The 14,087-nt window shown below is 43.0% G+C and overlaps 1 protein-coding gene across 8 annotated transcripts in view; it reads left to right on the top strand.

Annotated features, from left to right (window-relative positions):
* The window catches only part of TUT4 (terminal uridylyl transferase 4), a 228,991-nt gene that overhangs the window by 80,766 nt on the left and 134,138 nt on the right, over positions 1–14,087 (top strand). For 7 of the 8 annotated variants that reach the window (XM_053576504.1, XM_053576498.1, XM_053576503.1 and 4 more), the window contains exon 2: positions 2,827–2,995. The gene's annotated coding sequence lies outside the window, so the exon portion shown is untranslated. Of the gene's footprint in view, positions 1–2,824; positions 2,996–14,087 lie in introns of those variants that run through there. The other variant, XM_053576501.1, reaches the window with a different exon arrangement.

Genomic DNA, 14,087 nt, shown 5'->3' with positions numbered 1-14,087 from the left:
CACTGATGTCACTATCAAGTGACAAGTGTGTTGGTGTCATCTTTATGTTTCCTGCTGTATTCCTTTGTGTGAAGTAAAGGTGCAGTTTAAAACTTACAGATGAGAATCGAACTAAAAGAAAAAACAAAAAAAACTTACAGATGAGGAAACTCAGAGGGTACACTTGCCCAAAGTCATCTACTTGATACATGTCAAAACCAGACAGGGCTCTTTTTTCTTTTTACAGAGTTTCACTCTGTTGCCCTTGGTGGAGTGCTGTAGCGTCATAGCTCACAACCACCTCAAACTCTTGGGCTCAAGGGCCTCAGCCTCTAGAATAGCTGGGACTACAGGTGCCTGCCACGATACCCACTTAGTTTTAGAGACATGGATTTCACTCTTGCTCAAGCTGGTCTTGAACTCCTGAGCTCAATTAATTCACCTGCCTTGGCCTCTCAAGAGTGCTAGGATTACAGGCCACTGCATCTGGCCTGGGCAGGGCTCTTTTGACTTGAAATCCGCTACCTATCCACTATTCCTGGGGTTTCTAGCATGAGACAGATAGGTGTAAAGTAACTCTCAGAGCCTCAGTTTTCTCATCTGTAAAAGGGGGCAATAGTACCTACCTCACATGATTATTGTGAAGATTAAATGGGGTAGTGTCTGTAGTCCTTAGCTCAGTGCCTAACTACGTAGTGGGCAAATGCTTGTTCCCTGCTCACTAAGCTTATTATCCTTAAGGGGATTCAGATGGACATGCTCAGATAAATAAGAGGCATTCAATTCTAGGGTACAGTGGGAAGTATGTGACCAGATAGGGGGACTGTCCCTCTGTAACCTCTCTTTTTTTTTTCTTTTTTTTTTGAGACAGATCCTTAAGTTGTCGCCAGGGGTAGAGTACCATAGCATCACAGCTCACAGCAACCTCCAACTCCTGGCCTCAAGCAATTCTCCTGCCTCTGCCTCCCAAGTAGCTGGGACTACAGGCGCCCGCCTCAACGCTGGACTATATTTTGGTTGCAGCCGTCATTGCTGTTTGGCGGGCCCCCAGACTGGGTTCGAACCTACCAGCTCAGGTGTATGTGGCTGGCGCCTTAGCCACTTGAGCCATAGGCGCCAAGTCCCTCGGTAACCTCTTGACACTTCTAGCCTTGGCAGGGTGTGGGCTCAACCTATAATCCCAGCACCTTGGGAGGCCAAGAGTTCAACATCAGCCCCAGCCAACATAGTGAAGACTCCATCTCTACAAAAAAACAGAAGAATTATCCAGGCCCCTGCATCTTAGTCCCACCGGCTCTGGAGCCTGAGGAAGAATGGTTTGAGCTGGGGAGCGTGAGTTCCAGGGAGCCGTCGTCATTCCACGCTGCTCCTAGCCTAGGCAACAGAGAAAGACCGTGTCTAAAAAAAAAAGAAAATTAACAATTCCAGCTTCTGAGTCATAAGAAAACGGTATCAGGTACTATCCTGTGAATATTTGAGATTTAACGTCTTCCTTTCACCCCCATGCCCATTCTTGTCGTATCTTTTTTTTGCCCAGCGTGAGTCACACTCTAGTAGGACTACAGTTGTGTGATTTGTCCGAGTCTGGGGGCTTTTTATTTTTTTGTAGAGACAGAGTCTCACTTTATCGCCCTCGGTAGAGTGCTGTGGCGTCACACAGCTCACTGCAACCTCCAACTCCTGGGCTTAGGTTATTCTCCTGCCTCCGCCTCCCGCCACAACGCCCGGCTGTTTTTTGTTGCAGTTTGGTCGGGGCTGGGTTCGAACCCGCCACCCTCGGTATATGGGGCCTGCGCCCCACTCACTAAGCCACAGGTGCCTCCCGAGTCTGGGGCTTAACAAAAAACCCCAAAACCTTAAGTCCTGTGTCTTTAAAGAATATAATTACATGGAGAAACCCAACAAGTTAAAAAGCAGTGGGAGGAGGGGGCCCATTGATGGTAGTTGCTTTCACACCCGCTTGAAACGAAAGAAATGCTTTATAAAATCTTTTTTGGGGGAGGGTGGGAAACGCTCCCGTGATTTCTCTTTTGATTTCCTTATCTCCTGAGTTGGCTCCCTTTTAAAAGGAGAAAAAGTCCAGCAGTGGTGGGCAGCGGGCAGCCGTGAACCGGCCGAGGGAGACCCGGGGGCTTCCCCTGCGCAGCTCTCGGCGCGGGTGGGGGGAGGGGCGGTGCTCCGAGTCCCGCAGTGGCCGCCGAGAGCCCGCCGAAGGGTCGGGCCCAGCCGGGGGCCAGGCTTCCTTCCTGGGGTAACAGCTTTGGGAGCGAGGCGCAAAGGCAGCTTTCGAGCCCCTCTTTCCATCTGGGGGCTTCAGCAGAGCCCAGGAGGCTGACAAGAGCAGCCCGAGCCACCTGAGACGCGCCGGCGACCCGGCTCCGCTCCGCACCGGCGCCCGGAACGCTGCGGGTCTTCGCGGCTCCGCCCCTCCCCCTCGGCGTGGGGCCCCGCCCCCTCCTGCGGGCTAACGAGCGTCCTCCGGCGCGCTCCCCGTCCTCAGCGTGGGCGTGAGTGCGCGCGCCTCCCACCTCGGCCCGCTTCCCATTGTTTCTTCGCGACCACCACAAGCCCCCTCCCCCCGTAGTGTTTACTTCTCCCCTCCCCCGCCCCGGTTTAACCGGTACCGGGGGCCCTCAGAACCCTTTCCTCCGCGTCTCCGCTCCGGGTCTCCTTTCCGTTTGTCTCCTACCCTGCAGTCCCGGACCCCCACTCTGGGTTCGGTCCTTCCCTCCCCTCCCCCCCGCCCCCTGCGCCCACTCTCCCTCGGCCCCCTCCCCTCAGCCGGTCCTCCTCTCTCTCGCCCTCCCCCCTCCTCCCCCTCCCCATCCCTTCCCCCCCACAATGCAGTTCGCGGCGCGGCGGACATGGCGGTGGAGTCGTGAGCTCGTCGTGTCCCGGCCTCCAGCTGCGGCGGTGACGGCGGCGGCGGCAGCAGCAGCAGCGGAAGGCGGAGGGGGTGCGGGAGCCAGTGAGATGAGGAGGCGTCGCGCGCGCCTGTAGCTCGCGGGCCTCGCAGGTACGGAGGTTCCTGCTGCGGCGCAGCTCCCGGTGCGGAGGGGGTGTGCTCGGGAAGGCCGGGCGGCCCCCAGTTCGCCCACCTCAGGTGCCGAGCCTCGCAGGTGTGGCGGGCCCGGCCCGAGCGCGTCTCCGCCGCCCCCTCGGGGCCTGACACTTCTTTCTTTGCTGGAACGGGCTTCGGGTGTTCTAGGGGAAGACTGAGATAAGGGAGGTAGGGACAGCGGCCTGGACGGCCTGAGGAGGACATTGGGGCTCTTTGGGGGAGGAACTTCACACGGTGGCTGGGGCTCCCGGCCCGCATCGAAACCTGTTGTAGACCCGTAAGGCGGGTTTTGAGTTAACGGGATTAGTTTGAGCATTCTCTTGGGTCCAGTACGATTCCCTGTCATGCTCGCCTTTTCTTTCACCCTTGGTTAAATCTAGATGTGTGTATATGTACAACATAATACGTACACGCATATAACACATAATAAATGTATTCTCTGAGCTCACGTGTAATATATAGTGTTTCTCTGAAGGGAAAAGACAGCGGTGTCCGTGTGATTTCGTTTCTTGCTTGCCCGCCTTCTCTCACCCCCGCCCCCCAGTCCAAAGGTGGTAATACACGCTTTTGACGTGGGTAACTGTGAGGCTCCTATTTGTAAACAGACTGCACTCCCTGAGTGTATTTCACGCCTCCTGGAGAGGTTTCGGATCCTCCTGATAATCTGGATTGCAAAAGAATGAGATTTTTAGACCTGAAAGAAGAACGGCGGGATTTCTAGTGGTATTTGAATGGGATGAATTGGTTATTTTAACAACCAATTGGTTAATGTTGGTTAAACCAAAATGTTGGTTAAACATTTTCTTTCCGGTATAAAGTACCACAGCTTAAAATCAGGTGAATTTTGTACCTTGAGTGCTATCTTGGTTTCAGTAAATCATGTTTCTTCATTTTGGTATATTTTTGATACAAAAGTAGTTCCTTACAAATTTGACGTTCCCTTTTCTGATTTTCTTAGTGTCCAGAATTGCAATTCGAATTATGTATTGTTGGCATAACATTTAGTAATTAGCTGAAGTTGATCAGATTATGGTACCTTTCATTTTCAAAGATCGCGCCCCCCTGGTAGCAGCAAAGTGTTTGTAATCTTGGTGAAAGAGAACTTACCATATTCTGAGTTTTAAAGTAATGAGAACAGTCAGCTAATAAAATTGGATGATTCCAACCGGGTAGCATAATTTATAGATTGCCATACCAGGATGTTGAATTGTGGGATAGTTTAAAAAGAAAAGTTGACTTTGTGTCTGTGTATATGTTGAAATTTTCTTTAGGGTCAGAACCTATGTATGTCTAGAATTTGCTGTACTACATTGCATCCTAGTAGTGATTAGTTATAACTTGCAAAATTATGAAATATTGATTCATTTAAAAAGCTGTTTAAGATGATCAGTAAACTCATTAGTGTGTAGTATGCTGTGTCTTAAAATAGTCCTTAGAAACTATATACTTTGGGGAAGAAAACAATTAAAAATCATTTTATGCTTTCGAAATATTTATATTTAATACAAACAAAAGAAAGGTACTTAAAACTCTTTCAGTTAAATTTTACCGCTGTCTGCAACTTCTCATTTGGGTAATGTAGAAAATGAAAAAATGAAACCTCTGTGAAATAATCCAGATGTGGAAGTGAAAGTTTTTGACATTTAATGTTTTAAGTCTAGCAAAATCTAAATACAGAAAGGCCAAGTTGTTAGTAATACAAATAAATTACACGATATCCGGCACATAAATTTAGTTCAATTTTATAAATTCTGAATCACATCTAAAATTACATTTATTGTTAATTTAGCTAGAACAATATTGTGTCTACATTTTATTTTTAGGCCTTTTAGAACTAAATCTTATGTATTTAAAAACATAAGATGTTTAAAGAGAGTTTTTTTTTTTCTTTTTGAGACAGAGTCTCACTAAGTTGCCCTTGGTAGAGTGCTGTAGCTTCACAACTCACAGCAACCTCCAACTCCTGGGCTTAAGCAATTCTCTTGCCTCAGCCTCCCAAGTAATTGGGACTACAGGCGCCTGCCACGATGCCAGGCTATTTTTTTTTTTCCCCCGTTGTTCTTCCAATTGTCGTTTTTTGCGCAGCTGGCCTCCAACCCACCAGCCTTGGTGTATGAGGTTGGCGCGCTGTAACCACTGTGCATAGGGGTGGAGCCTAAAGAGAGTTTTTATTAATTCCCAGAGCAGCTTCATTTTAATAAGCATTAGTAATTGGAAAACTTTTTTTGACCTTAAAGTTAACCTTGACATACATAGTAAGTGCCATTGATGTTGTGTTCTTTTTACACGACTGTCAAGTCTGATCTGTGGTAAAGAAAGGTGTTTGAATTTATTTATAGCAGAAAGTTTCTGGTTTGAGAGAAAGAAAATAAACAAGACTTATTGTAAATGCTAATGCCAGTAAATTTTGTTTATCCTTAAAAAAAGATCAGATCAGGGTGGTGTCTGTGGCTCAAAGGGTTAGGGTCCTGGCCCCATATGCTGGAGGTGGCCGGTTCAAACCCAGCCCCAGCCAAAAAAATGCAAAAAAAAAAAAAAATCAGATCATTTTGATAAAACAGAATTGAGTGTGTTCCTTTTAAAAATACATTGCAAATACTTGAATTGGTAAAATACTATGTTATAAAATTCAGTTAAAGTCATTGCTGCAGATAGAAATATGTTCTAAAAAGAACAATTCTAGAAAGATCTGAAACAAGAGACAAGGACATCATAGTTCAAAGCAGGATAATGTGGACTTTTTCTTGTTAATTTTAGAGGAATTAGAGTTGTTCACATGGTACTAACTGAATTCCTTTAATTCTAAAATCCTAGATAATTGCATGATTTGGGGAAATAATTAAAAAACAGTGTAATGGTCCCCAGTGTTTCTTATAAACCCCCCCCAAAAGAAAAGGTATGTAAATGCAAGATTAATGGTTCAGACTTTTTTCTTCCTTTTTTTTTTTGGCTGGGGCTGGGTTTGAACCCGCCACCTCCGGCGTATGGGACTGGCGCTCTACTCCTTGAGCCACAGGCGCCGCCCAAGACTTTTTTCTTCTTAAGTGAGAGTTTAATTTGTGTAGTTGTCTTATGGTTTTCTTATATTATCTCATTGGATATCTAAAATTATTTTGAGAGGGAACTAATATGTATTAGAGTACCTGTTTTGTTCCAGGAACTGTGCTTTATGCATTTTTTCTCTTGTTCAGCATACCAACTCTATAAAACCTGTTTATAGATGGGGGAATCTGACTCACAGAGATTAAGTAGTTTAGTGTAGATCATAAAATTAGAAAGATTTCAAAGCAGGTCTCTTTTCTTTTTTTTTTTTTTTTTTTTTGGCTGGGGCTGGGTTTGAACCCGCCACCTTTGGCATATGGGACCAACGCCCTACTCCTTGAGCCACAGGCGCCGCCCGAGATCTCTTTTCTTAATATATTTTATATGTCATGTTGCTTTTCAGATGTGTTAATTATTTTCTTAGTTTTGTAGATAGGGAAACTGCAAAAGTTGTTCATTCATTCATTTGACCATTCACTTCATCAAACATTTGCGTTCATACTTCATATCAGACACTGCTAGGTTTTACGGAGACAAAAATATAGAAGACAAATTCTGCTTTCAAGGAACTCAGTCTTCATACAATATATAATACAATAAATCACAACACTTTAGATTATGAAGTTCACAGGGAAGAAGCTAGTTCTTGTAGGCAGAGGGTGTTAAATTCTGCATATTCACATAGATTGTGAAAAAATAAGTTAGAAGTATGTAAAATATGAGTTATATAGAATAACTAAACTTGATTGTGTTAGCCACTGTAGTTGAAATGATATAATTATTAAAATTGATCAGTCATTAAATATTCATTAAACTCCAGTCATGCGTTGAGCATTAGTTTAGGCCAGTGATACTCAGACTATGTTTGGGGACCTTTAGAGGGGATGTCTTGGAGTCAAATTATTTTCATAGTAGTATTAAGATACTATTCGCCTTTTCTTCTCTCATCCAGAGTGATGTCTATGTGAAATGTGAAGACATTATTGCTTTGGTGATAATGGAATGTGTAATAGTGTATTTTTCCCCCCTTTTCTTTGAGATTTAATTTACTATACTATTGGCTAGGTGTAGTGGCTCATACCTATAATTCTAGCACTGAGAGGCCAAGGTGGGAGGATTGCTTAAGGTCAGAAGTTTGAGACCAGTCTGAGTGAGACCCAGACTCTACATGAAATAGAAAAATTTGGCAGGTGTGATGGCACCACTCCTATATGTAATCCCAGTTACTCGGAAGGCTGAGGCTAGAGGATTGCTTAAGCCCAGGAGTTGGAAGTCACACTGAACTATGATGATGCCACTATATTCTAGCTGGGGTGACAGAATGACACACCATCTTAAAAAAAAATTACAATATCATAAAATTGACCGTTTTAAAATACATGATTCAGTGGCTTTTAGTATATTCATGAGGTTATATGTTCATCACTTTTTAATTCCAGAATATTTTTATTATCCCTCCAAAGAAGTCTGTACCCATAACAGTCACTTCTGATTCTCCTCTCTTCCAAGCCTTTGGCAACCACTACGCCACTTTCTATATCTAGAAATTTGCTTCTAGAGATTCTGGACATCTCATATAAATGGAATTCTACATAGTACAGTATGTGGCTCTTTTTTGGTTGGCTTCTTTAACTCAGTGTTTTCAAGGTTTGGCCATATTGTAGTATGTATCTCTTAATGGCTCAATAGTATTATAGTCCATAGAGTTACTATAGTTTGTTTATCCATTGTTCATCTTATGAACATTTGGTTGTTTCCACTTTCTGGCTATTGTGAATAATGCTGCTATGGATGTGGTGTAAAAGTTTTTGTGTGGATGTATGTTTTTATTTCTCTTGGGTTTATACCCAGGAACAGAATTACTGGGTGTTTTGATACATTTATGTTTCTGCCAAATTGTTTTCCAAAGCTGCTGTACCCTTTTGTATTCCTGCTGACAATGTAGGATGGTTCCAATTTCTCCATATCCTCACCATCACTTATTGTTGTACATCTTTTTAATTATAGTCATTGTAGTGGGTGAAATGGTTACCTTATTGTGGGTTTGGTAGCTCATGAGATGTTGAGCATCTCTCATGTGCCCGTTGTTCATTTGTGTATCTTTTATTTAAAAAAAATTTTTTTTTCTTTCTTTGTTAAATAAGCCCTGCAAATGCAGGATCTCAAAAAATTGGTTAAAGGGGCGGTGCCTGTGGCTCAAGGAGTAGGGCGCCGGTCCCATAAGCCGGAGGTGGCGAGTTCAAACCCAGCCCCGGCCAAAAAAAAAAAAAAAAAAAAAAAAAAATTGGTTAAAGACTCAGAATTGTTCCTCTCTATGGAAATAGAGAGTATGTATGTATTTATTTTTTGCTGGGGCTAGGTCTGAACCTGCCACCTCTGGCATATGGGGCCGATGCCCCACCCCTTTGAGCCACAGGCGCCACCCAGAGTATGTATTATTTAAAATTTTTTGAGACAGAGTCTCATTCTGTCGCCCTGGTGTTGAGTGTCATGGCATCATCAAAGCTCACAGCAACCTCAAACTCTTGGGCTCAAGTGATCTTCATGCCTTACCTTCCCACATAACTTGGATCACAGGTGCCTGCCACACACCCAGCTAATTTTTTCTATTTTAGTAGAGACAAGGGTCTTTCTCTTGCTCAGGATGGTTTCAAACTCCAGAGCTCAAGCAATCTACCTACCTCACGGTTTCAGAGTGCTAGGATTACAGCCATGAACCACCCTGGGTCAGGGTCTTGCTCCATTGCCCAGGCTGGAGGGCAGTGGAATGATCATAGCTCACTGTAACCTCCATCTCCTGAGCTCAAGCGATCCTTCTTTGTATGCCTTGTAAGTAGTTAGAACTACAGGTGCTCATCACCAGATCTGGTTCTTAGTTCTTTCTGCAGTGTTTTATAATTTTCAGTGTATAGGTCTAGGTCTTTCACTTCTTTGGTTATGTAATTCCCTAGTATTCTATTCTTTTTCATACTATTACAAATGGAATTATTTTCTTAATTTCCCTTTAGATTATTCATTGTATATAGAAATGCAGCTGATTTTTTGTGCGTTGACTTGGTATCCTACTTTGCTGAATTCATTTATTAGTTCTAATAGTTTTTTTGTATGTGGAATCTTTGGGGTTTTCTGCATATAAAATCCTATCTGCAAATGGGTAATTTTACTTCTTTTTTCCAATTTAGATGCCATTTATTCCTTTGTATTGGCTAGAACTTCCAGTACTAGGTTGAATAGAATGATGAATGCAGGCTTTCTTTCCTTAGTTCTCATCTTAGAGAAAAAGCTTTCAGTCTTTGACCATTGAGTATGATGTCTGATACAGGTTTTTCTTCCATAGCTTTTAGTATGTGGAGGTAATTTCCTTTCCTAGTTTATTTTTTCTTTTATTATTATTATTATTATTATTATTTTTTTTTTTTGAGTCAGAGCCTCAGGCTGTCGCCCTGGGTAAAGTGTCATGGCATCACGGCTCACAGCAACATCCAATTCCTGGGCTTAAGTGATTCTCTTGCCTCAACCTCCCAAGTAGCTGGGATTACAGGTGCCTGCCACAACGCCTGGCCATTTTTTGGTTGTAGTTGTCATTGCTGTTTGGCGGGCCTGGGCTGGATTCAAATGCCAGCTCTGGTGTGTGTGGCTGGCGCCTTAGCGCCTTGAGCTATAGGTGCCGAGCCTGTTCCTAATTTATTGAGTGTTTTTATCATGCAAGGGTTTTGAATTTTGTCAGATGCCTTTTCAGCATCAATTGAGATGATCGTGTGGTTTTCTTCTTCTTCTTTTTTTTGAGGCAAGAGTCTCACTCTGTCCACCTGGGGTTGTGTGCTGTGGCAGCATCATAGCTCACAGCAGCAACCTTGAACTCTTGGGCTCAAGTGATCCTCATGCTTCGGGCTTCCCAAGTAGCTGGGACTATAGGTGCCTACAACATCATCTGGCTAATTTTTCTATTTTTAGTAGCGATGGGGGTCTCTCTCTGGCTCAAGGTGGTCTCATGCTCAAGCGATCCGCCTGTCTTGGCCTCCCAAAGTGCTAGGATTAGGTGTGAGCCATAGTGCCTGGCAGGTTTTCTTCTTCTGTAAATTTGGCATAATATGTTGATTTTTTTTCATATGTGGAACCATACTTGCATTCCAGGAATAAATCCCGCCTGATCATTGTATATAATCTTTTGAATATCCTGCTGAATTTGGTTTGGTAGTATTCTGGCAAGGATTTTTGCATCAGTGTTCATAACATTGTATTCATTTTTTTATACCGAAATATCTTTTATGACAAATGTTGTCAAAGGGCAACATGCATGTAGTATATAAACAAACATTAAAGCAAAAAATGGCAAATATATTAGGCATTTTTAAAAGCAAATGATAGGGTGGCGCCTGTGGCTCAGTCGGTAAGGCGCTGGCCCCATATGCCGAGGGTGGCGGGTTCAAACCCAGCCCCGGCCAAACTGCAGCCAAAAAATAGCCGGGCGTTGTGGCGGCACCTGTAGTCCCAGCTACTCGGGAGGCTGAGGCAAGAGAATCGCTTAAGCCCAGGAATTGGAGGTTGCTGTGAGCTGTGTGAGGCCACGGCACTCTACCGAGGGCCATAAAGTGAGACTCTGTCTCTACAAAAGAACAAAAAAACAAAAAAAAAGCAAATGATACTGTTAAAATCAACAAAAATAAACTGTAAAGCAAAAAGCGTTATTAGGAATAAATTCAGTGCGTGGGGGGTAAAAATATACAATTTATTATAAAAGGACAATAGTTTTAAGCGGCTGCTTCTTTTTTTTTTTTTTTTGAGACAGAGTCTCAAGCTGTTGCCCCGGGTAGAGTGCTGTGGCATCACAGCTCACAGCAACCTCAAACTCTTGGGCTTAAGCTATTCTCTTGCCTCCGCCTCTCAAGTAGCTGGGACAACAGGCGTCTGCCACAACGCCCAGCTGTTTTTAAGTTGTAGTTGTCATTGTTGTTTTGGTGGCCCGGGCTGGATTAGAACTCACCAGCTCTGGTGTATGTGGCTGGTGCCCTAGCCGCTTGAGCTACAGGTGCCGAGCTTTAAGCTTCTTTATATCTTATAACATTCAAATATGTTTAGTTAGGATTACAGAAAGAAACAGGCGTATAATTAAAGTGATCACATATTTGTCAAGTGTGTCAATACCTGACTTAACAACAGGTAATTGGGAAGTGCATCCTCTTCTTACGCACTATGAAATATTTATAAAAATTGACTATGTGCTGTGGGTACGAGACAGTCTTCAAAAATGACATTCACACGTGGCTATCCAGCTGTACTCAATTAGAAATGAAAATGAAAAATATAATCAAAGATTATATGTTAATTTTTTTATTTTTTAAAATTTCAAATTAACATGGGGGTATAAATGTTTAGGTTACCTTATTTTCAATTCTAAAGTAAAGTTGAAGTTGTAGTTGAGTCTTTCACCCAGGGGATATGCTGAATACCTTCACATTATTTACATTAGGTGAGATCAAGCCAATCTCCCACCCAATCCCCCTCCACTCTCTTCTCTCCCCTTCTCCTTGCTAGACTATATTTATGTTTTATCTTTTGTGTGGGCATATAGTTGTTTATATATTGGTTTCATGCTAGTGCTGAGTACATTTGGGTATTTTTTTATTTTTTTGTGGTTTTTGGCCGGGGCTGGGTTTGAACCCGCCACCTACGGCATATGGGACTGGCGCCCTACTCCTTGAGCCACAGGCGCCGCCCTACATTGGGTTTTTTTTTTTTCTATTGTTGAGATATTTTGCTAAGAAGAATGTGTTTCAGCTCCACATAAACACAAAAGATGTAAAGTCGCCATCTTTTCTTATAGCTGAATAGTACTCCATGGTATACATATGCCACAGTTTGTTGATCCATTTATGGATTGATAGGCATTGGGTTGCTTCCATGATTCATTTTATTCATTTTTAAGTGACATTTAGTGACATTAAGTACATTGACATTATTGTTCACTATCACCACCATCTATCTCTAGAATATTTTCATTTTCCTGAACTGAAACTCTGTGCCCATTAAACAATAAGTCACTTTTCTACCCAGCCCAGACGCATTCTACACAGTAGAATGGCAACCACCATTCTACTTTCTTGCTCTATGTATTTGACTACTTTAGGTACGTCATATAGGTAGAATCATACAATATTTGTACCTTTTCGACTGTCTTATTTAACAAAGTATGTTTAGGATACATCTGTGTTGTAGCATGTGTTAGAATTTTCTACTTTTTAAAGGCTGAATAGCCAGGTGTGGTGGCTCACGCCTGTAATCCCAGCACTGCGGGAGGCTGAGGAGGGAGAATCGCTTGAGCTCAGGAGTTCGAGACTCGCCTGAGCGACATTGAGACCCCCAACTCATGAAAAAAATGGAAAAACCCAGCTGGGTGCTGCGGGGAGTGCCTGTGATCCCAGCGGCTTCCTGAGGCTGAGGCAGTGGGTCTGAGGTTGTGGTGAGCTACCACGCCCACTGCACTCTGCTCAGGAGCATAAGGTGGGACCCTGTCTCAACAACAACAACAACAACAACAAAAAAAAAAAAACAAAGGCTGAATAATATTCCATTGTATGAATGGAATTTGTTTATCCATTCGTCTGTTGATAGGCACTTGGGTTGCTTTCACCTTTTGGCTGTTGTGAATAATCCTGTGAACACTGATGTTCAAATATCTGTTCACGTCTGCTTTCAGTTCTTTGGATGTATATACCCAGAAAGTAGAATTTTTGGGTCCTTCTATCTAATTTTTTTAGAAGCTGATATACTCTAAAAACTTGATATTTTTTTTTTTTTGTAGAGACAGAGTCTCACTGTATCACCCTCGGGTAGAGTGCCGTGGCGTCACACGGCTCACAGCAACCTCTAACTCTTGGGCTTAAGCGATTCTCTTGCCTCAGCCTCCCGAGCAGCTGGGACTACAGGCGCCCGCCACAATGCCCAGCTATTTTTTTTTGTTGTTGTTGCAGTTTTGGCCGGGGCTGGGTTTGAACCCGCCACCCTCGGCGTATGGGGCCAGCGCCCTACTCACTGAGCCACAGGCACCGTCCAAAACTTGATATTTTTGAACCACAAAAGTTTTAAATTTTGATACAAGTACAATTCATCTATTTTTCATTGGTTTTTCTCTGCCTGAGAAATCATTGCCTAATCAAGATAATGAAGATTTACTGCCATGTTTTCTTTTCTTTTTTTTTTTTGAGACAAAATCTCACTGTGTTACCTGCGGTAGAGTGCTGTGGCGTCACAGTTCACAGCAACCTCAAACTCTTGGCTTAAGCGATTCTCCTGCCTCAGCCTCCCAAAGTAGCTGGAACTACAGGCACCCGCCACAATGCCCAGCTATTTTTTTGTTGTTGTTGTCATTGTTGTTTAGCAGGCCCGGGCTGGGTTCGAACCCACCAGCCCCCGTTCATGTGGCCAGCGCCCTAACCACTGAGCTACAGGCACTGAGTCTGCTATGTTTTGTTTTAATAGTTTTACACTTTTAGTTCCTACATTTAGATCTTTGATCCATTTTGAATTATTTTTGTATGTGGTATGAGGTAGAGGTCCAACTTTATAATTTCATGTGTGGCTATTGTCCTAGTATTATTTATCGATAAGACTGATCTTTCCTTTGTTGTATAGTTTTGGCACTCATTGAAATTAATTGACCATATATGTATGGGTTTACTTCTGGGTTCTCAATTCTGTTCCATTGATTTGTATATCTGTGTTGCGTGACTGGAGACGCAAACGAACAGCAGCTTTGCCGTGGGTGTAAACTCGCTCCTGTACTTATTACATCAAGAAACAGACTACATGAAATGAGATGGCGTGTAGCGAAGATCTTTATTTAGGGGTTTGATTTTATACCTTTCTAGTCACGTAAACACTCAATTTATTATCTATTAGTTTTACCATTATTTCAATTTACCTATTTGAAATCAACTAAAAAGAAATATCCTGTTACCACATCAACACAATCACTTTTTTTTTTTCAACACAATCACTTTTTCAG

This window comes from Nycticebus coucang, chromosome 22 (assembly GCF_027406575.1).
Source record: "Nycticebus coucang isolate mNycCou1 chromosome 22, mNycCou1.pri, whole genome shotgun sequence".
Taxonomy (NCBI): domain Eukaryota; kingdom Metazoa; phylum Chordata; class Mammalia; order Primates; family Lorisidae; genus Nycticebus; species Nycticebus coucang.
Note: the sequence above shows the minus strand (reverse complement) of the source record. Positions and strands in the feature narration are given on the sequence as shown.